The sequence below is a fragment of the Sinohyriopsis cumingii genome, chromosome 2 (genome assembly GCF_028554795.1).
Source record: "Sinohyriopsis cumingii isolate HCF-2022 chromosome 2, ASM2855479v2, whole genome shotgun sequence".
Lineage (NCBI taxonomy): Eukaryota > Metazoa > Mollusca > Bivalvia > Unionida > Unionidae > Sinohyriopsis > Sinohyriopsis cumingii.
Window position 1 is genome coordinate 55,258,464 of NC_142962.1, and position 22,258 is coordinate 55,280,721.

Consider the following 22,258-nt stretch of genomic DNA (forward strand, 5'->3'; position numbering starts at 1 on the left):
AACATTTTCAGTGCCTTCCAATCATTACTTCATATCCTTGTCATGTCTTAAAATAATCATTATAGTTTACAATTTGATGAATATCTCAAGAAATATGAGGAACGATTGAGAGCCCCTATATGAATGAATAAAACACCTCACATTTTGAAAGCTATTTGCTGTGTCAATGAATACATTTCAAGTTTAATTCTGCGTTGATAAAGAGAGAATAGTGCTGCAAGTGATTGTAACGAAACCGATTTGGAAATTTTTGGGAATTTAAAAAGACACATCTCTGCACATTCAAGTGATTTTTCAACTACAGCAGGCATTACGTAATGTGGTCAAATAATGAAAATATTTGTAAAAAGGGAACATTTAAAGGAATGAATTTATCTTTTTCACAGACGCTATTGGGAATACAAAAACAAGGCAATCATTTAAATATTGTTATTCAAACAGAATAATTTGTATATTCATAAATTTTTTCATTCTATGATGTATGTGTTAGTGATTACTTCAAGATATTTGTATTATGTCCACTTGGTCCTAGCTTTGTTTTGACACCTTTCCCAATAATTATGTCCTTTTATCTGTGAATTATATATAATTTGTTATATTTATTATCTGTATTTATTGTCAATATATTGAGCTTCATAACACATTTTTCAACATGTCATATTAAAGTATAAGCATTTTTATCATTGTTTTTAATGATGGGATGAGATACCAAAAATGGAGATACAATTACAGATTATTTGTATTTAATAGCATCAGTTCAAAAGGTTACTTACCAAGCAATTTGTTACGTTTATGCTATTCTCTTTAATTTGTATTTCAATTTGCCGTAATGATGTGCTATGTTATATTTATTTTATATTTTTTGTGTTATTTAAATTAAAATAGTTTTGATATGAAACTTTGATTGCAATGATTTCTGAAAGATTGTTTTGCTTAACGTTGTAACTTAAATATGTTGTTTTGTTTTATTTTATAGCTGCGTTTTAGATACTGTCCATTTATTTAAAACTTTAAAGTTTTGGTTAACAGTGTCCAGTTTGGATATCCCTATGAAATTTAATTTGAATATAATCAGTTCTTTTAATTGTTAATACGACAGCGTGTTTGTACAGTCAAAACATATCTATCTCTCCCTGTCTTTCGTTCTCTCTCGCTCTCTGTCTGTCTGTCTGTTTGTCTGTCTCCCTCTCTCTCCCCCTCTCTTTCTCTCTCTCTATCTACTTATCTATCTATCTATCTATCTATCTATCTATATATATATATATATATATATTGCAACTACTGTCAGAGCATGAGATGCGAATATTTATTTAAGCTATTGATGGAAATCAAGTTCTTTTGTCTTCAGGGAAATGACTTTGGTTGCATATTTTTTCTAAAATAAAGATGTCTAAAGAGTACATATATAATTATGCTTTCTAATACATGCATATTAAAATCAAATGCTACTGAACAATGTTTAAAATAGATTTCCTTCGATACTGTTTTAAACTTGCGATAATATTATTTCAAATTCAAAGTTCAATTTATTTTTTACAGAAATACAGTATTTTCCCAAATTCATAGCAAACATAAATTCTTTCTACCATTGTGTTCTCATTAATCTGGCAATTCGTGTAATTCTAATGCCCGATTATTATCGATGGCAGGCATTTAGCAGTTGTGTTGTTCTGATAACTGTAAACATTAGTACACATGCGTTATTACACATACAAAGGTTAGTTCCATGAGAGAAGCATGGTCATTTGTGGCTCATACAAAATCTAACGGGTAGGCAGAGGTAACATGTGTTTGATTTAGAGAGACAGTTGTTCTGTAGAGTTGATCGCATGAATTGTGATGATTGTCCATAACAAAATAACATATTTGTTGTTATTTAAAGTTTATATCAACAAGAAAATCTTGGTCGTTGCCTATTTGTAATATTGACTGTTTGTTTGACCATTGTGACTGGCAACCAGGTATTCTAATGATGGAGGGTTTTGTGTAACTCTATACATGTAAACTTTTAGCAGTGTATTAATTATGGGGCTTGTTATATACCAAGTGTTTTGGGACTGTACAGGTATATTGTATGATATCTGTCTCATTATGAGTGAATATATTTTTACTATATGAGAAAAGTATCTCATATTTAATATTTGAGTAAAACAATCATTCTTTTAGTCGTGTGAAATTAACGTGAATCATTTTTACTATTTGAGAAAAACACATCATTCTCTTTGTCGCGTGAAATTGCTGTGAATCAGTGACCTTTGTTCTTGTACCGCGTAAGGTCAATTACCTTCATTCAAAGTTATGTTACATTATTAGGTTCATGCTGATTGTGTCACTTATTCCAATATGTGGATCTTATACACGCACGTATTAAACATAATTCTTTTTCCATTCAAGTCAGTCATCAACAAACATTGTATTAGTATCTACCATCAAATGTGTTCTGTTATAAATCCGAAATCCTAACCAGTGTTCTTGATATAAGTGTTTGATGCAAACGTGAGTGTTAAGAATATCTCTTTAAGTTTCGTTTACAATTCATAGTGATACCCATAGGTTTTTACAATCAAGAAGGCATTCCTTAAAATTGGCTTGATTAGTTTTAAAATCTAAAAGGTACCTTTTCGTTGATACTGAAGATCTAATAGAAACGGTTAATGTAAACCAGTTACTGAACGACTCGTTTGTAAAGTTATGTTCTGATTTTGAGAGATTGTCATACAGACCAACAGACATACAGACTGACAGACATACAGACTGACAAACAGATAGAGACATGAAACAGGTCTCAATATTGAAACAAATGTTGCTCAACATGCATATGAAACAATACATTTTTTTATGTTTTATCAAGGATAGTTTCTCCACATGTGATAACATCGCTGTATCATTGAAATCAGAACCTCGGCTTTAGCAGTATCAATTGTTTCCACTGATACATTTCGATATATCATTAGTCATTAATAGAGTGTGCAGTCTTCTACTACAATGACTTTGTATGCATTTTTATGCATTTTAATCTTACACTGTTATCATTTTTAAAAATAAAATAAATGTTAAACGTAACATGCTGGGCATTGTAACATATTGTGATCACTGAGTTTGGGTATTATGTAATTTTTAAGCTCACTTAAGTGAAACATTTATTTTTGGTTGTCAAAAGAATGCTATTTGATCCAGTTTATCTTATGATGTTACTAACATATACACGCATAATTTAAGAATTTGCATTTAAATTGTAAAATAGGACAATTCACTGTAACAGGCTAATGTTAAAACACGGTCGTTTGAAAAGAAGGCGGATCTTGAAATAAATTACAATGATTTATATGATGTCAATTATTAGCCGTATAGTAACTGTTTGGGTATAGGGTGTGTCAAATGTTTATGACCCGGGTATAAATAGAAGGAGAACAAACTCTTGTAAGGAGTTGTACGCCAGCTGTAGAGGCAGAATAGATAAAAACCATAGTGAACCAGAAATGAGAGGACTGACAGTGTTCCTTTGTGTCTTCCTGTGCATGACTGCCACGATGATGGGCACCGTAGAATCAGGAGCAGTTGACAATGGAGCAGTGGATGCTCAAGGTATGGATAACTCTTTCTAACTTCTCCACTCAACACACACACACACACACACACACACATAGCTTCTAAAAGGACATTATACATCATAGGCATTTTAAGATTCATAACAATTTCCAGTAGCATCACTGAATTCATGAGATATTCCAGTCGCCCAGTGTGTATCAGAAGAACACCAAAGACATTTAATGAAATACTGTTCATGCACATGATAGTTCAATGCAGTGAAACTTGAGCTTAAACAAGAAATTTCAAGCCCCAGAGGCAAGATACAAGTTTAACTCAAGGATAGCACTAGGTTTTCGAGGCATTGTGTAATATCTTCACTTTTCGAGTAAAGAATAATTATTAAACATGATAATGTAAATAACAAATTCATTGGTTCACATAGGCTTAGTATCATTTGTTATTGATAAAAAATTTCTCGCCGTTATACTTCTTTTATTAACATGCATCCTTTTGTTTTTGCTCCATTTTAGGTCTGGGTGCTGAGGGTAAGAAAACCCTTTGTTTTCAGTAATAAAATTAATATTTGTTTCCCTCTGTGAATAAATGTTTTATCGCATCAAATGTAAAAAGATTAGGGAAGAAGCTACACTAGATATGCTAAGCAAATGATAAATTTAAAGCATCATTGAACTTTGAGACGTTAAAATTATAAACAACATTGCTTGAAATGGTCTCTTTAAGACTTTCTTTCTGAAATGAGTCTACGAAATGTAAGAGTTTTAACTGATAAGGATACATTATCTAATTAAATTAATCCGGCCTGGGGACAAAAGAAAATCTAAAAGAATTGTAACATTATCGTGTTTAAGTCAACTTTATTCTCATTGATACATGTTTGGGTATTTTATATTACGATGACAGACATGCTTTTGACAGATTCCTAAATTTTATAAAACGATGAACACACCGTGGCATGATGAAAAGTTTTGTTCTGATTGCATTGTATTTGTCATCTCTCACTGAAGAAAACGCATCGATAAGGAATAGAATATTACAAGCAAGAATTTGTCATGTAACATCTTCGAGCAAGCATATTTTATTAATTTGGAAAACGAGGACCATTTATGTCATTGCTGCTCGTTGCCATTTAGATATAAACCTATTAACTGTGCATGTTATTTTCGAAACAAGCGCTGATCTGTTGGTGGTGCTATTGCCTAAATGGTGTAGTACTATCTCTCTGATAATAATTCATTTTCTGTTGTGTGAAATATTCATTTATTTATTGATTGTAGGTTTGTTTTTGATTATATGGCACATCTCTTTGATTATTTAAAGGTTTCATATGATAAAAATGTGTTTTACTTATTTCAGCCAAGAACGAAGGGGTTCCAGCAAAGGGCGGTGAGTATTTACAACATGTAAACTTTAGTACTAGTATTTGTCCAATCGAGAATTGCTATCTTGAAACACGAGGCATCCGCCAGGATATACAATCCCCACCCCTTCATGACATATCTAAAACGAGAAATACATCTTCTAAAATGTAGACTTGATTATATTTGTACATAACCATATCTATTGGAAATAGTTTATGATGCGAAATAAGATTGTCAGGTGTATGTTGAGTTTGAGACGAATTGGGGAAATATTAATATTCATAAATATTTAATCGTTGTTCAGCTTTTCTTTAGCAAATATAACTTAGGTTTAGTTTTCGTTGCATTCTGGACAATGCTCGAATCATGATTATCTAACCTTTCTAAAAGCTTCATAGATATATTGATTTACATTTAATTTCCTAGCACATTATTGTACCAGATATGACCCAGGCTGGCTGCTTGGTTACTGCGACATTGGAAGCACTAATTACTTGCATACATTTGATCTTTTTGTCGATCAGAAAGGCTCTCTAAACTCAATGTTATTAATTAATGAAATAATATGTAACGTAACCAGTAAGTTATTTTGTACAGATGTTAGTCATAATTGTATTTATTCAATTTTACAATTTATACATTATTTATAGCCTTCCGGTGAAAGCCATGTAATTTGTTTTTGAACTTTGGTTCATTGTGTTTCTAATTCTATTTCATATATTTTATTAACCTTGCAGGGAAGAGAATGTGTATTGGTCCAGGGTGTTTCTTTTGATCGAAGTAAGTTTCTTCCATTTACATATTTACTATTTTGTTTATATACTTTTTTGCATACCATTCCTTAACACATAATGACAACTGTGTGGCCCATCTGGTCATTCCAGAAATACCTCGTATGTACAAGGTGTAGAGATTACACGTTCATTTTTCTGCTAGAACTGAAGATCAGTCTTCAACAAGCGCTGCATGAATACAATTTGGTTTTCTTCTAAGCTTATTTAAACACATGATATATTTCAAGCATTAAAGAAATACTTCAAAATTGACTTCCCAGTCCTATTTCAAACAGGTTGAATCGTTCATACATTTGAAGTATAATTTGGTAAAGCAGATACAGAAGTTGATGTCAACATCTGAGAATGTAAGGAACGCATGCTCCCATCGTGGCCTTCACTTCTTTGATTTTCGTATAAACTACTGCCAAAAACATCCTAAAGAATAATTTGAGAGGCAATACGCCATGCTGGTTAATCGTCTACGGCGACGCATTGAAGGTTTACTTAAATAAAAGGATACATGTTCATGTCAATTGTTTTGAATGGAATTGATATTGGAATGTGTACTGGAGAAATAAAAATTGTTGGATATGGCTTTCCCTTACTTTTGGGCTTGACAATTTGATTTTCTAACATAGGCTACACATATAAAACAATACAAAACAAGTTATTCCGATACGTAATAGAATGTTTAGTTATCGGAAGAGGACGCTTGAATCACAAAATATCCTGTTTTTTTTATCATTTTATGACGGTTCCATATTTATTCAAAACGTCACTTTTGAAAATATGATGATATAGAGATAAGATTAAATGTTCAGTGCAAAAATCCAAAATATGTCTTAGAATAGTTGCTGTGAAAAAATTTTTTGAGAATTAAATGACAGCCACTCGATACAGTTTAAATCGTTTTAAATGAACACATGTCTCTTAGGACTAAATTCATTAGTTACAGAAGTTGTTTTCCCATTTGTTTGAAAAAATTTGGTATTTGCGCTATTCTTTCTTTCCTCTTCTTATTTATTTCTACCTAATTAGCGAAAATTAAGAAAACACGAAACTTTTTCATCATATGAAAAGAGTTTACAAGATGACGTTTTAATTTTTTTCTTTAGATACACTATCGCATGTATCGATATATATATATATATATATATATATATATATATATATATATATATATATATATATATATATATATATATATGTATATATATGTATGTATATACATAGATATATATATACATATATACATATAAATACACTTCTGTTTCTGTGTGTGAATGATATACTTTAGAGGAGAATGTTCTTATTCATTTTTGTTTTCAGGCTGGAAGAAGTGTATGGGCCATCACGGACTGTGACTTAATTTGACCAATGAGTACAACACATCATGCAACTAATCTGCATTTGTTCTTCTAACTTATGTAATCATCCCATGACGCTTTACATATATTTTCCTATTTTGCAATGTCTTTTTGATGAAATATGAAGATGACATTTGAGATATTTAACTGTTTAGCTGAATTGAAAAGAAAATATTGGAGAATTTTACGATACGAAAATCTGACATTTATTCGTATGTTATGTCGCTTTAAAATGCGAACTTTCTCGATCCACATCCACTCTCGCAGTGTATAGCACTTAAAACGGATATTCCCATTTTGCAATAAAATGATATATATACAGTAAGGTTTCCTTTGTTAAAATAAAATACAGAAGAACATTAAATGGGCTCCTTTAAAAAAATCATGTAGAACCCATACAACATTTTCTTCAAACTGAATTGTTTCAATAAATGTTCTATTGTTATATACACATTAAATGCTTGAAAACATTTGATTGTATTGTGTTTTCATATATATTTTGCAATTATATAACAAATGGTATACGAATGCTGAAAACACCAGACAATTCTTCCTTGGTAGAGTTTTCGTATAAAGCCGTAAAAACAAACATTATATAAGGCCTTGATGCTTCAGAGATAAACAGAAAAAGCAGAGATGCGTGTGTGTCAAGATTTAAAAACATTGAGGGGTGTGTGTAAATGTGGCACGTGTTCAATGATTGAGGGGAACGTTCAAATAAATCTTATAATCAGGTATGGTATAAGTTAAAAAGCCAAAACTAACAGCAACGAGATAGTAGGGATGATGAGACTTATGATTATTTAGAAAGATTGTGTGTTGGAGAGAACGTTCATGGTGGAAGAGGATTTGTCTTTGCCTGTTCCGGATAGGTGTTTGTGTACAAAACAGTGGTGTTGTGATGAGCTAGAATTTTCGGCCCCTAAGAAGGTAGCTCGGTTAGATGCATATTTATATTTGCTAACTGCTTGATGATGACATACATTTATATCTATCGATTACAAAATATCTTTCATATAACTGTTTACAATATAAACAAAAATTAGTCCATATGCTTTATAGCTAGGTAACCCTGATATATTCCACGAACGCACGAATCTGACATCGCACTATCAAAACGATCAAGTTTCCATTCCTGTTAAAACTGTTGAAACACACACACATACATACATACATACATACATACATACATACATACATACATGCATACATACACAGATACATACAAACATACAAACGTACATACATACAAACAAACATATAAATACATACATACATACATAGTTACAAAATTAAATACATACATACATACATGCATACATACATACATGCATATATACATACATGCATACATACATACATGCATGCATGCATACATACAAACAAACGTATATAAATACATACATACATACATACATACATTTATACATGCATACATACATACATACATACATACATACATACATACATCATACGTACACACGTACACACATACACACATACATACATACATGCATACATACATACATACGTACGTACATACATACTTATATGCATACATGCTAACCTACATACATACTAACTTACATACATGCATACAGTCATGCCGATGAAATCCATATTGGAATGCGATAACGTATACTGTCATCTTTATAACATTGATGCGTCTACAGTTCTTTGTGAAATAACAGAAAATGATCCGTTTTTTCTTTTAATTCCCTTTAAACTTTCATAAGATCTCTTTGTCCAAAATCTCTGTATGAGCACTGAAATATTCTCAAGGGGCAATAATAATCTTTTAGAGTGCAAATAAGTTGAAGAAAATATAAAATAAAACTCTATTCGGTCACAACAGGTCAAATACCTTGACGTCAGAGTGTTCAGAAGACCATCTGTGTAAATTTTATATATTAAAAGGTTATACAATTAAGACGCAAAACATATTCCCGGATGGGGGTTAACTCTCCGGTAAAACCAATTGTTCGAGAACAGCGTAGATGCTATTTACGTCAAAAGTTACATAGTCCCAGTCAGCATCGATTTCGCTCATATCAATCACACATTAAGAACGAATTAAAATAAGAAGTTGTTTACTCGATTGTCAATCAATGTCAGGAACTATGTCAGCTTTTAGATACAAAGTTTTATTTTAGGTGTTTACGAAAAAGACCTCAGATCGAAATAATTTCTGGAAAATGTCAAATTCTGGTAAACAAAATTTCATTATTTTAACATGAAATGGAATAAAAGTTAATTTTAAAACTAAACAACAAACAATTAAATTGAATCAAAAGGGAATTAAATATATATACATAACTACTTGTGATAAAAAGATGTATTATTGTTTGGGATATATTGCATAATATTGTAAACAGTATTCTTCAGATTGCTTATAAAGGTCATTAAGTTCTACCAGAAGTTCTTACATATTACATAGCTTCATTTCAGCCTAAAGTGTATTATACTTTTGCCCAGGTTTCAAAGGAATGCTTTGAGTACCTTCTTTATAGCCTTTTAAATTAGAACTAGTACATGCGCAAGAGCGTGTAAACTATAACAAGAAAGTCTATATATGCAATTCACTGGAGAATGAGTATATTGTAGCTGTATAATGTCAGTCATATAAAGGACTATATAATTCATATCTAGACAAGTATTATTATAGAGCAATAACGAAAATTAATATTTACTTGACAATATTAATTTTTACCTTATCTAATTAAATCATAAACGTCATCAAAATAACATGCCTCATCATCATCATCATCTTTATTTCCTTCCATGGAAGATTACATGATATAAGAATAAATCATCTGAATACAATCAATAAATATAAAAAAAAAAAAAAAAAAAAAAAATATTCTATATTGGAATACAAATTCTTACACAATATCAATCAACAAAGTGTTCGTCAACTCATAAGTTGCAAGTTTCAGTACCTTATTTACAGAAGATATCTGCACACTGCATGACAAAGTATGCTGCATACAGGACGAATAGCTTGGAGTTTTCTTTGTCGATTACTCCTGATGGTAACCTTTTACCTAAAAGATATTGTAGTTGCAGCTCATCTTCTGCATTAAATAACGTAATGTGCAGGGTCAGGGGAAATTTATCAGTAAGGAAATCCCAGAAAGAATTTCGAAAGTTCGACATATAAGGACAACTAACACAACAATGAAGTATCAAGTCTGTATAAACATTCCCACATCTAATACACATATCAAGCTGTGTTTGTGGAACAGCAGCCCATAGTTTAGCTACATATGTAAATACCTTAGTGTGTTGTCTAGTTTTAGCCGACTGCCACACTGAGGCAGGTCGTAAGTATTCGTGTATCGAAGAGAATCTATCAAAATCTGCTTGATTAGACATACGAACTCTCCAGAGGCTATTTTCAAGACCAACAATTTTTGACCTTACAATTTCTTTCCAATTATGTTTATCTGGAATTTCAGAATGATGTAAATAATCAGTTAGATACCCGAGCAAGTCAAACTTCTTTGAGGTATAATATAAATTTGAAATTAACCCGCAGCTTGACATGCATCCGCTCAGAATGAAGTGAAATAACGCAACGTTAAACACACGTTTAGTATGTACATTGTTAGGCATCAAACACAATCTGTGTAAAAACATCAATTTTCTTCTATCAATTTCGGACTGCGCTGATGTCCATCCTAGCATTCCCAGGGCAATGTCTGATCTTGTATGTATTGGAAAACCTTGTAAATGTTTGGCCAAATACCTCAGAGTTTTATCCAATAAAGCGAGGTCACTTTTTGAAATGTTACACCATAATTCACTTCCATAAAACATTGAAGGGAAAATTACCTTTTTAATTACATTTGCAGCAACCAAAGGATTTAAACCATTCGGTTTAATGCCAATACCAAACAGACCGTGAAAAGATTTTTTCCCTTTCTTGCATGCATCGAGTATTGCGTCATGCGACGTCAGCTTTGAGTTAATCCGGTGACCCAGGTGTGTTGCCGAATCGGTGACCGGCAAACATGACGGGCCAAGATACCATTTCATATTGATACAATTCTTGTATTGGGGTCCGAAAATGATAATGTATGACTTTGTAACACTAAGCTCGAATCGCCACTTATTACTGTAGTCGTATGCTATATCTAACAGCTTTTGTAGATTGCTAGGATATATAGCCAAAAGTGAAATATCATCAGCTAGGGTTGGATTTCCCACAGCTAAGGATCCAATCTTTGCTCCAAATCCACTATTTTCTAACTGTAGCAGCAAGTCATTTATAAATATTGTGTACATCAAGGTTGACAAAACACCCCCTTGTCTCACTCCTTGGCCAATTGAGAACCAATCTGAAAATTGCCCATTTACAAGAACTTTACTCTGTAAATTTGTATACATGTTAAAAAATATCAAAAGGGATTTACCCGTAATTCCCAACGTGAATAATTTAAAAAGCAGTCCTTCGTGCCACACGGTATCAAATGCCTTTTTTGTATCAAGAAAAGCAGCAAAAACCCGTGAACCCATGTTTACATTATATTGTACTGATTGCAACAGCACAAAACTCGCTGTTGTGCAGCCTAAACCTTTTTGGTAACCATGTTGTTGTGAACTGGGTATACTAGAATTAGTATCTTTGAGCCAAGTTACCAAACGTTCATGAATAATTTTCTCAAAGGTTTTGTAGATAACAGGCAGTAAAGTAACAGGCCTGTAACTTTCGAGGGAGTTCTTTGATTTTCTGTTACCTTTGTACAGTGGTATTACTAACCCTTTTTTGCAATCTACAGGTATGTAAGATTGATCAATCATCCGAGTAAATAAAATTGTCATACACTCGATGAGGTAGTCGCTGCCATAGATCAAATGTTCATTGCAAATTTGATCATGGCCCGATGCTTTTGATTTCTTTAGACCTTTAATGATTTCTCTTACTTCATTTAAACTGATACTGGTCTGTAAGGCCTCGATATGGCTTACTTCGTCCTGTAGACCCCGATTTAATTCTCTCTCTATAAATTCATAAAAGTTTCCGTCAAAACTATGGTTTAAATTCGGCGTGTGAATGTCCTCATAGTATCTAGCAAAGCCATTTGCGATGGAATCATCATCACGGACACAAACTCCATCAGTTGATAGTTCCTGACAAAAATTTGTATTGTTCCCTCTCTTAATGTTGATCATTTTCCAAAAGTGTCTTACATCGCATTCATGTGCTTTTTCAATTTCTTCATACACCTCCCCTATATATTTTTCCACAGCCAGTTTTTGAACGTTTCTAAAGTCTCTCTTCTTATCTTTATATTCTCTGTAAGAATTAAATTGACTACCCCTCGGTCTTCTCTCATTTATCCAAGTATACCTAGCTTGTCTTTGAAGTTTATGTGCTTCTTTGAGTTCATTTGACCAATATGGTTTGGCATGATAATTGAATTTAGACTTTGGAAGCGCGATGTCGCTTGACTGCTGTATTGCATTAACAATGTGCTGGTAAAAGCTATCAACATTGTCCGAAATAGTATCTATATCTAAAGTTTTCAGGCGAAGGTCCAGCTCAGATTGATAGTCTTTCAAGATATCAGCGTTTAATTTATTCCAGGCTATGTTGTTTCTCTTCATAGACTGTCTGAAGTCTCTCCCACAGGTCACTGTACGAAGGGAAGTAAGGATAGGGAGGTGGTCAGATATCGCGTGCTCTTCGTGATCTGAAACAATGTGCACACTTCGTAATCTACCTATGCATTGATCTGACAGTACAAAATGATCAATCATCGTTCTTGCTGGGGTGAACGTATAGCGGGAACCAGTGCATATTATTAAATGTCCAGCACTCACTGGATTATTATATCGCAAGAACTCATGAAATACTCTATCTTTGTAATCTCTGAAAGTGGCTGGTTCAGCTACTGCATTGAAATCACCAGTAAAATACACGTCCCCCAGCTGTGAGTACTGATCATAGAGATTTTGAATCAACTCAATTTGCGCTTTGTAACAATCTATGCCATATAATAGGGTCGGCATATATACACAAAAAATATATACATTTTGCATATCAGGAAATTTGAATTCTATGCCAACAACTCTGTCACTATTAACTTCATCTATAAAGTTAGCATATCTCATGAGAGAAGTTTTGCAGAAGATTGCAACTCCTCCTTTACCACATTTTATTAACATACAATTAGAGGAAATATCCTCTGCCTTAGCAGTGCATTTATAATCAGAACGAATAGTATCGCAAAATGGAAGTATGTGCTGTAATAGTTTATGTTCAGTTACGCAAGCTACGTCAACATTATATTTATCCAGCATTGCACTAAAGCTAAGAGCAGAGGACATAATTCCTCTAACATTCCAGGTCAGTATATTAAGATTCATATTAACTTGCAATATAGGCATATTAATGCTTATGCATCGTGAAAGCAGGACTAAAATGACAAAGATGACAAAACACATTAACTTACGACAGAACATAATGGCAAATTTATGAACAATTAACTGTCACCCTAGTCACAGAATATCGCATCCTGCACCTTCATTTGCCTCCTGATCGCGATTGCTAAACCTGTCTCGCCAAGATTGATTCCCATACCACCTTCTTACATAAACACCTTTTGGCCATGTTACATCATTTTCAACAGTGTCGCAGTCTGAATTATATACAGTCAGCTTGGCCGATAGACAATTACGTCTACTGTGGATAAACTTTATGGATAACGGATCTATATCGTATTCTTTCAAGAGTTTACCGAGGCCTTCAGCAGTAGATTTGACGCCAATGCCACCCACATAAAAGCGCCTTGTTCTACGTCTAACTACACCTTCAAATACAACATTCTCATTTTTGTCATCAACATCCTCATGTCCAACAATACTCTCTGAACCTATTTCTAAACCTGATTTACCAAATGATCTAGGTCTTTCTACCTGACCCCCAATAACGGTAGGTATCTTGCTAGGAGGGGTTTTCAAGTCTATACCTTTCACATTACTGTTGCTAGTAATCGGATGCCTAGCGTTCTCTATCCTGGTCGAAGTCGAAGTTAACAGTTTATTTTGATTCTGAATGGGTGTGCGCACAACATTTGTCACATCAGGATGAACGCTGGCTTTATAAATCTGTGGGATATTTCCATCGAAGGGGGCGATATGTCTTCTAACGAAAGTCTGTGAAATTATATCCGAACTTTTTGAAACCAGAGTTTGCAGAGCACTGACCCCACTCTTTTCCATAGTTGTTTGGGCCGTTACACCGGTTCGTGACTCCACTGCCGTTGTACCTGGTGTAGAGTCGTCAGCCTCAACCAACACGGGAGACAAACAGTTGGACACGGCAGTTCTGTTCTTTGAATGCTTTGAGTACCTTCTTTATAGCCTTTTAAATTAGAACTAGTACATGCGCAAGAGCGTGTAAACTATAACAAGAAAGTCTATATATGCAATTCACTGGAGAATGAGTATATTGTAGCTGTATAATGTCAGTCATATAAAGGACTATATAATTCATATCTAGACAAGTATTATTATAGAGCAATAACGAAAATTAATATTTACTTGACAATATTAATTTTTACCTTATCTAATTAAATCATAAACGTCATCAAAATAACATGCCTGAATGCATTTGGATGTGTTCCTATATTATAAACCAATATAAGGATCATATGCTAAGTTATCAACGGATTAATTACATCTAAATGTCCCCATTAAATCACAGATCAGTTCAATATTAAATCATGCCAAGGGATCATGTAAGAATTCCAAGGAAGTATAGAGACTGGCCTGTTTTATTTTGGTTCAATTTTCAGACAATAGTTTGTTTACCTTAGCAAATTATATGCATTGACACATGTACCTTTTTCTGCAAAAAAGATTTGTTTAAGTGACACCCAAAAAAATCGTCTTATTCTCTGTCTCTCTCTGTCTCTCTGTCACTCTCTCTCTGTACAATCTTTGACACAATAACGCCGGTGTGATTATAATCAGAATAAAACAATACAGATCCTGGTCTAGTAAGACATTACACAAAGTCAAATGAAGAAACTGTAATTCGCACCGGAGTTCAATACAACACTTAACACATAATTTGTTTTACACTTATTTATCTTTCTGAGATAACAATAATGAGGGGATATTTTATCTCTTCATTTTATATTAACATGGCAGCAAGGAATAAGCACAACATACATGCAAATTGCAATTATAATTAAATTTGGTACTGCTTTTTGGCAACTGCTAGTAATTGATATCGACTTCAGAAAATAGCATTTTATAACATTTAATATATGAATGAAATCTGTTTTAGAGATGGAATATGTTGTTATTTATTTGCTTCAGAAACATTAATCCCAAAGAGAAGATTAAGACTGCAACAAGTATTATTAGTGGACCAATTTATTGTTGAAAATCACATGTTTTGATGTATCAGAGATCGAATATCATGTAAATAATAAACTATTGTGCTGATTTATTGCGACTGTATCCTTCCTTATTCAAATATGCACTTGATATATGTTGTTTTAGAACCAATAGTCTGTCACGTCATATAACAAATAAGGAGAAAGTTGTTACACTGCCTAATTTGATATCAGACAAATAACAAATATGGGTACTGTTGTCTAGTGGACTGGTGTCAATTAGGACAGCAGACGATTCAATGACGTGAACAACTAGATCAATACAGAAATTTTGAATTGCCAAAATACGATTAATTGCCTTTTGTCTGATTCTTATTAAAGAACAAATTAATTGAATATTAAAATTATGCCATGACTTCTTTTAGGTGTTCGATGGGACTAGGGTGATACTGAATGTCATATGGTGGTTGAATAACGACGGGATAATTATTTTACCTTAGACGAAAATCATACATTCTCTGTTACTGAAACCTATATTTTTCTGCACAAGACTGTTTCAGGTGATTCACAAAACCAAACCTTACTTCACCTCTCTCTCTCTCTCTCTCTCCCTCAGTATTAGTACTGGAATATAAATCATCATAGTAATTACTTTGAGCATTGTAATGTAATGTGCAGATTGTTAAAGCCTTTGTTTAATTGTTATGTAAAAGTAACAACTTTAAACTTCAGCAATCAAATTCAAGCTGATTTTGCATTTACGTCATATGGGGGTATTGTTCAAAATTTGAGCAATTGCATTAGAATACGTAAGCAACATAAAGATAAGGAGGGATGAACAAAACGGACGTGAGTTATAATAAAAGGTGACAAGACAATAATGCGCCATCATGAAGTAAAACAAGCAATATAATATGAAAATTTGTGGATCCAGAAGTTGAAAAGTGAAATAAAGTAAATAGAAAGAAATGAAAGGAAAGTAATAAAGTGATTTTCAAAGTGGACATGTTCAAAGCATGAATTGAGGCCTGTACGGGAGTAATTTTGGTCTGGGCGACTGGTGTATGGCGCATGCCTGTTAAAACGTTGAGGTTTCGCTCCAGTAACGTGTGCATGGTAGAAAGGTTATAATTACATTCCCGTGGCTCGATGCTTCGTAATCGAGTCTGCCCCATCAAATGTACTAGACTGAATGTATATAATTTGCTGAAAGTGTTGTTAACCCCTACATAATCAAATCATAAGTAAGGGAGGGCGACCTTCCAAAATATCACTGCTGCTGCAGTTCAATACGGTTGAACTTGCCATACGGTTTACCGATTCGCTCAGAGTTATCCTATTAATTGGAGCAGGATATGTTACAAAGTCTTTTATAGTTATCGTTCCTTCAAATTATCGAGGACAAAATCGTTACAGAAACTATATACTTTAGCGTAATGTTTAAGGGCAGGCGATTACAATGCTGAATATATGACGCCAATGAATGTTCAAGTCTACAACGGAACTCTTTAGATGAAAGTGACTAAAGATGACCAAAAACGAGGAATTAATCTAAGCTACGACAGAAACAAAATATTATGGTACAAATGTTAGTCAAATTGCTCGCATTGGATTGTTTGGGTAAATTCACTGGCATGGATTTGTTAATATCTAGATGCATTATATTGTACAAGAAAAAAGAACACATGCTTCATTCATTTATTTACAGTTCTGTGCCTGCTATGTTCAATACCATTGAAATTATGTTTTGAAGCAATAAAGTTTGATTCGACGTTTTTTCCATCATGTTGTACTTGAGATAATGAAAGTTATAGTATAACCTTGAAATGTATAGTTGCTGGAATTAAATGGTAGGTATCGTATGATCATTATTGAGCCAATGGATTCCAAACATATTACAATTAGCCATATATCTACAAGAAATAGCTGATGGACAATTGTATTGCTATTTTTCAATCTTTTAATATGTTACAATTAGATGGATCCAAAAGATGCCAAATGTCGTTTCTTTCAGGAACGCTAAAGAACCTGACAGCTTAACGTGACTGAGAATTTTGAACCTTCTTTAAAGGATATCTAAATAATTGAACTGTATCCAATATAAAACAATAGGTTTTATCTTTATGTTCATTTATGTCACTTTTAAGATGAATGTTTCTTTCCAAGCATTATCACTTGCTATCATCTTATAAAATAAACTGTTTTGTGGATTTAACGGTTATCTTGAAAACATATAATTAATGACATTATTGTTTAGAAATAATTCATGACTGTGTTGAAGTTACAAACAGTTGCTAATATTTCAATGGAAACTAATAGTATTGGTGTACCTAGATACATAAAAAGTGAAACAAACTGAGCACAAAATATTCGCCCCCGCTCAAATTTAAAAAATAACCTAAGTCATAAACACACTTGATAATTTAGGCATTACTATCTCCATGGTACATTGTATGCAATCTATCTACTTATTAAGATTATTTCAGTTATAATCATATACATCAAGAATGGTTGCATAATCTGAAGTTTTAGCATTAGTTCAACAGTATGCTTATACACTTTCGTGAAACATCATACTCATAACTAACAATACCACAATTTCATTATCAATAGTCATGTTACCGATAGTAGTAGTGTGTGTGTTTGTGTGTGTGATTCGGAATCTGACAGTTCCATTTAATAATTTTCAAGTCATACGGCAACGAGATCTACAGTGTGGCAGTCATAGTGATGTCTAGCACTGTAGTATCATGCCGCAGACATGTAACATCATGTCCCACTCGCCACATTATCCTATCAAGAAGGCAACCATACCTAACACTTACCCCTTAATGCTGAATGCCAAATAAGACGTCTGCTAGTAGCATTTTTCTAGGTCTGTTGAACTATTTGGCCGGTGTTTGAACCCAGAACCCCTCGCATCCGAGGCGAACTCTCTAATCACGTAGGCCATCGGTATGGTTGTAGTAGTAGTTCAGTTGCTGTTATCGTTCTACAGCACATGTACTTAATTATATTGTTAATATTTCATTTCTGTCTATGATTGTTATTGATATTAGTTTCCGGATTAGGTCTAAATATTGTCACTCTACTTCATATTATAAAGATTCTGATTTTAAATTTATTGAAGAAAGTTTAAATTGGTTTATTTCCCGAACAACAAAGGTACATTTTGTAACAGTGAAATGCAAGGTAAATGTTGAAGTACTTCCTTTCATTGATGAGGCCTAATACATTAATTCAAATATTACCAATATAAAAATAAAGATAAATCCGTATTAGAAGAGGAGACATAATTCGCTTTCTAAAAGTACAGATAAACGACATTTAAAATGCAGTTGATTTACGTTTTTGATGCTCTGTGCCTGTGTGCGCATAGATTGGCAAAGAACCTCGTGACTCGATTTTTTCTGACTCGACCTGTCTCTTTCCCCGAAATGTATTTCTGCTTTAATGCATATACAATGGCATAGTTTGACAACATGCTAAAATAAATTAGTTTTCGTGAACATGTAGCTATGACATTCCCTTAAACATTGATAGAATGTTTCTGCCCTGGTAGGTAGCATAAGATGACATGTTGATGTTATATTTTGGATACGTCTTTATCTAAGTTTGAAAGAAGGTATTGAGATATAAACTAACTTCGTAATAGTTGATAAATGCCTAAGTCCGTGTCCGTTATCTCAGCAAAAGATATGACCAAGATTGAGCAATATATCAATAAAATTTATTTGTGATTCTAACAAAATTGTATTTGTTGATTTTAAGACCAAACAGCACCATAAATCTGCAAATGAAGTCCTCAAATCTAGTTTCATGTGCTAATTAGTAGTATTGGTCATGGCCGTGAAACTGAGGAGTGGTCTTTCGTGAAACATTTTCAGTGCCTTCCAATCATTACTTGATATCCTTGTCATGTCTTAAAATAATCATTATAGTCTACAATTTGATGAATATCTCAAGAAATATGAGGAACGATTCACAGCCCCTTTATGAATGAATAAAGCACCTCACATTTTGAAAGCTATTTGCTGTGTCAATGAATACATTTCAAGTTTAATTCTGCGTTGATAAAGAGAGAATAGTGCTGCAAGTCATTGTAAGGAAACCGATTTGGAAATTTTTGGGAATTTAAAAAGACACATCTCTGCACATTCAAGTGATTTTTCAACTACAGCAGGCATTACGTAATGTGGTCAAATAATGGGAATATTTGTAAAAAGGGAACATTTAAAGGAATGAATTTATCTTTTTCACAGACGCTATTGGGAATACAAAAACAAGGTAATCATTTAAATATTGTTATTCAAACAGAATAATTTGTATATTCATAAATCTTTTCATTCTATGATGTTTGTGTTAGTGATTACTTCAAGATATTTGTATTACGTCCACTTGGTCCTAGCTTTTGTTTTGACACCTTTCCCAATAATTATGTCCTTTTATCTGTGAATTATATATAGTTTGTTATATTTATTATCTGTATTTATTGTCAATATATTGAGCTTCATAACACATTTTTCAACATGTCATATTAAAGTATAAGCATTTTTATCATTGTTTTTAATGATGGGATGAGATACCAAAAATGGAGATACAGTTACAGATTATTTGTATTTAATAGCATCAGTTCAAAAGGTTACTTACCAAGCAATTTGTTAAATTTATGCTATTCTCTTTAACTTGTATTTCATTTTTCTCTCCCCCTCTCTTTCTCTCTCTCTATCTACTTATCTATCTATCTATCTATCTATCTATCTATCTATCTATCTATTTATATATATTGCAACTACTGTCAGAGCATGAGATGCGAATATTTATTTAAGCTATTGATGGAAATCAAGTTCTTTTGTCTTCAGGGAAATGACTTTGGTTGCATATTTTTTTCTAAAATAAAGATGTCTAAAGAGTACATATATAATTATGCTTTCTAATACATGCATATTAAAATCAAATGCTACTGAACAATGTTTAAAATAGATTTCCTTCGATACTGTTTTACACTTGCGATAATATTATTTCAAATTCAAAGTTCAATTTATTTTTTACAGAAATACAGTATTTTCCCAAATTCATAGCAAACATAAATTCTTTCTACCATTGTGTTCTCATTAATCTGGCAATTCGTGTAATTCTAATCCCCGATTATTATCGATGGCAGGCATTTAGCAGTTGTGTTGTTATGATATCTGTAAACATTAGTACACATGCGTTATTACACATACAAAGTTTAGTTCCATGAGAGAAGCATGGTCATTTGTGGCTCATACAAAATCTAACGGGTAGGCAGAGGTAACATGTTTTTGATTTAGAGAGACAGTTGTTCTGTAGAGTTGATCGCATGAATTGTGATGATTGTCCATAACAAAATAACATATTTGTTGTTATTTAAAGTTTATATCAACAAGAAAATCTTGGTCGTTGCCTATTTGTAATATTGACTGTTTGTTTGACCACTGTGACTGGCAACCAGGTATTCTAATGATGGAGCGTTTTGTGTAACTCTATACATGTAATCTTTTAGCAGTGGATTAATTATGGGGCTTGTTATATACCAAGTGTTTTGGGACTGTACAGGTATATTGTATGATATCTGTCTCATTATGAGTGAATATATTTTTACTATATGAGAAAAGTATCTCATATTTAATATTTGAGTAAAACAATCATTCTTTTAGTCGTGTGAAATTAACGTGAATCATTTTTACTATTTGAGAAAAACACATCATTCTCTTTGTCGCGTGAAATTGTTGTGAATCAGTGACCTTTGTTCTTGTACCGTGTAAGGTCAATTACCTTTATTCAAAGTTATGTTACATTATTAGGTTCATACTGATTGTGTCAATTATTCCAATATGTGGATCTTATACACGCACGTATTAAACATAATTCTTTTTCCATTCAAGTCACTCATCAACAAACATTGTATTAGTATCTACCATCAATGTGTTCTGTTATAAATCCGAAATCCTAACCGGTGTTCTTGATATAAGTGTCTGATGCAAACGTGAGTGTTAAGAATATCTCTTTAAGTTTCGTTTACAATTCATAGTGATACCCATAGGTTTTTAAAATCAAGAAGGCATTCGTAAAATTGGCGAGATTAGTTTTAAAATCTAAAAGGTACCTTATCGTTGATACTGAAGATCTAATAGAAACAGTTAATGTAAACCATTTACTGAACGACTCGTTTGTAAAGTTATGTTCTCATTTTGAGAGATTGTCATACAGACCAACAGACATACAGACTGACAGACATACAGACTGACAAACAGATAGAGACATGAAACAGGTCTCAATATTGAAACAAATGTTGCTCAACATGCATATGAAACAATACATTTTTTATGTTTTATCAAGGATAGTTTCTCCACATGTGATAACATCGCTGTATCATTGAAATCGGAACGTCTGCTTTGGCAGTATCAATTGTTTAGACTGATACATTTCGATATATCATTAGTCATTAATAGAATGTTCAGTCTTCTACTACAATGATTTTATATGCATTTTTATGCATTTTAATCTTACACTGTTATCATTTTTAAAAATAAATTCAATAAATATTAAACGTAACATGCTGGGCATTGTAACATATTGTGATCACTGAGTTTGAGTATTATGTAATTTTTAAGCTCACTTAAGTGAAACATTTATTTTTGGTTGTCAAAAGAATGTTATTTGATCCAGTTTATCTTATGATGTTACTAACATATACACGCATAATTTAAGAATTTGCATTTAAATTGTAAAATAGGACAATTCACTGTAACAGGCTAATGTTAAAACACGGTCGTTTGAAAAGAAGGCGGATCTTGAAATAAATTACAATGATTTATATGATGTCAATT

At 32.7% G+C, this 22,258-nt stretch overlaps 1 long non-coding RNA gene across 1 annotated transcript; it reads left to right on the forward strand.

The window, feature by feature from the left end:
* Positions 1–3,414: 3,414 nt before the first annotated feature.
* LOC149804901 (uncharacterized) lies at positions 3,415–5,690 on the forward strand. The gene is made up of 4 exons (XR_016414673.1): positions 3,415–3,585; positions 4,062–4,076; positions 4,906–4,935; positions 5,648–5,690. It is a non-coding gene; the product is annotated as an uncharacterized LOC149804901 (long non-coding RNA).
* The last annotated feature ends 16,568 nt before the right edge of the window (positions 5,691–22,258 follow it).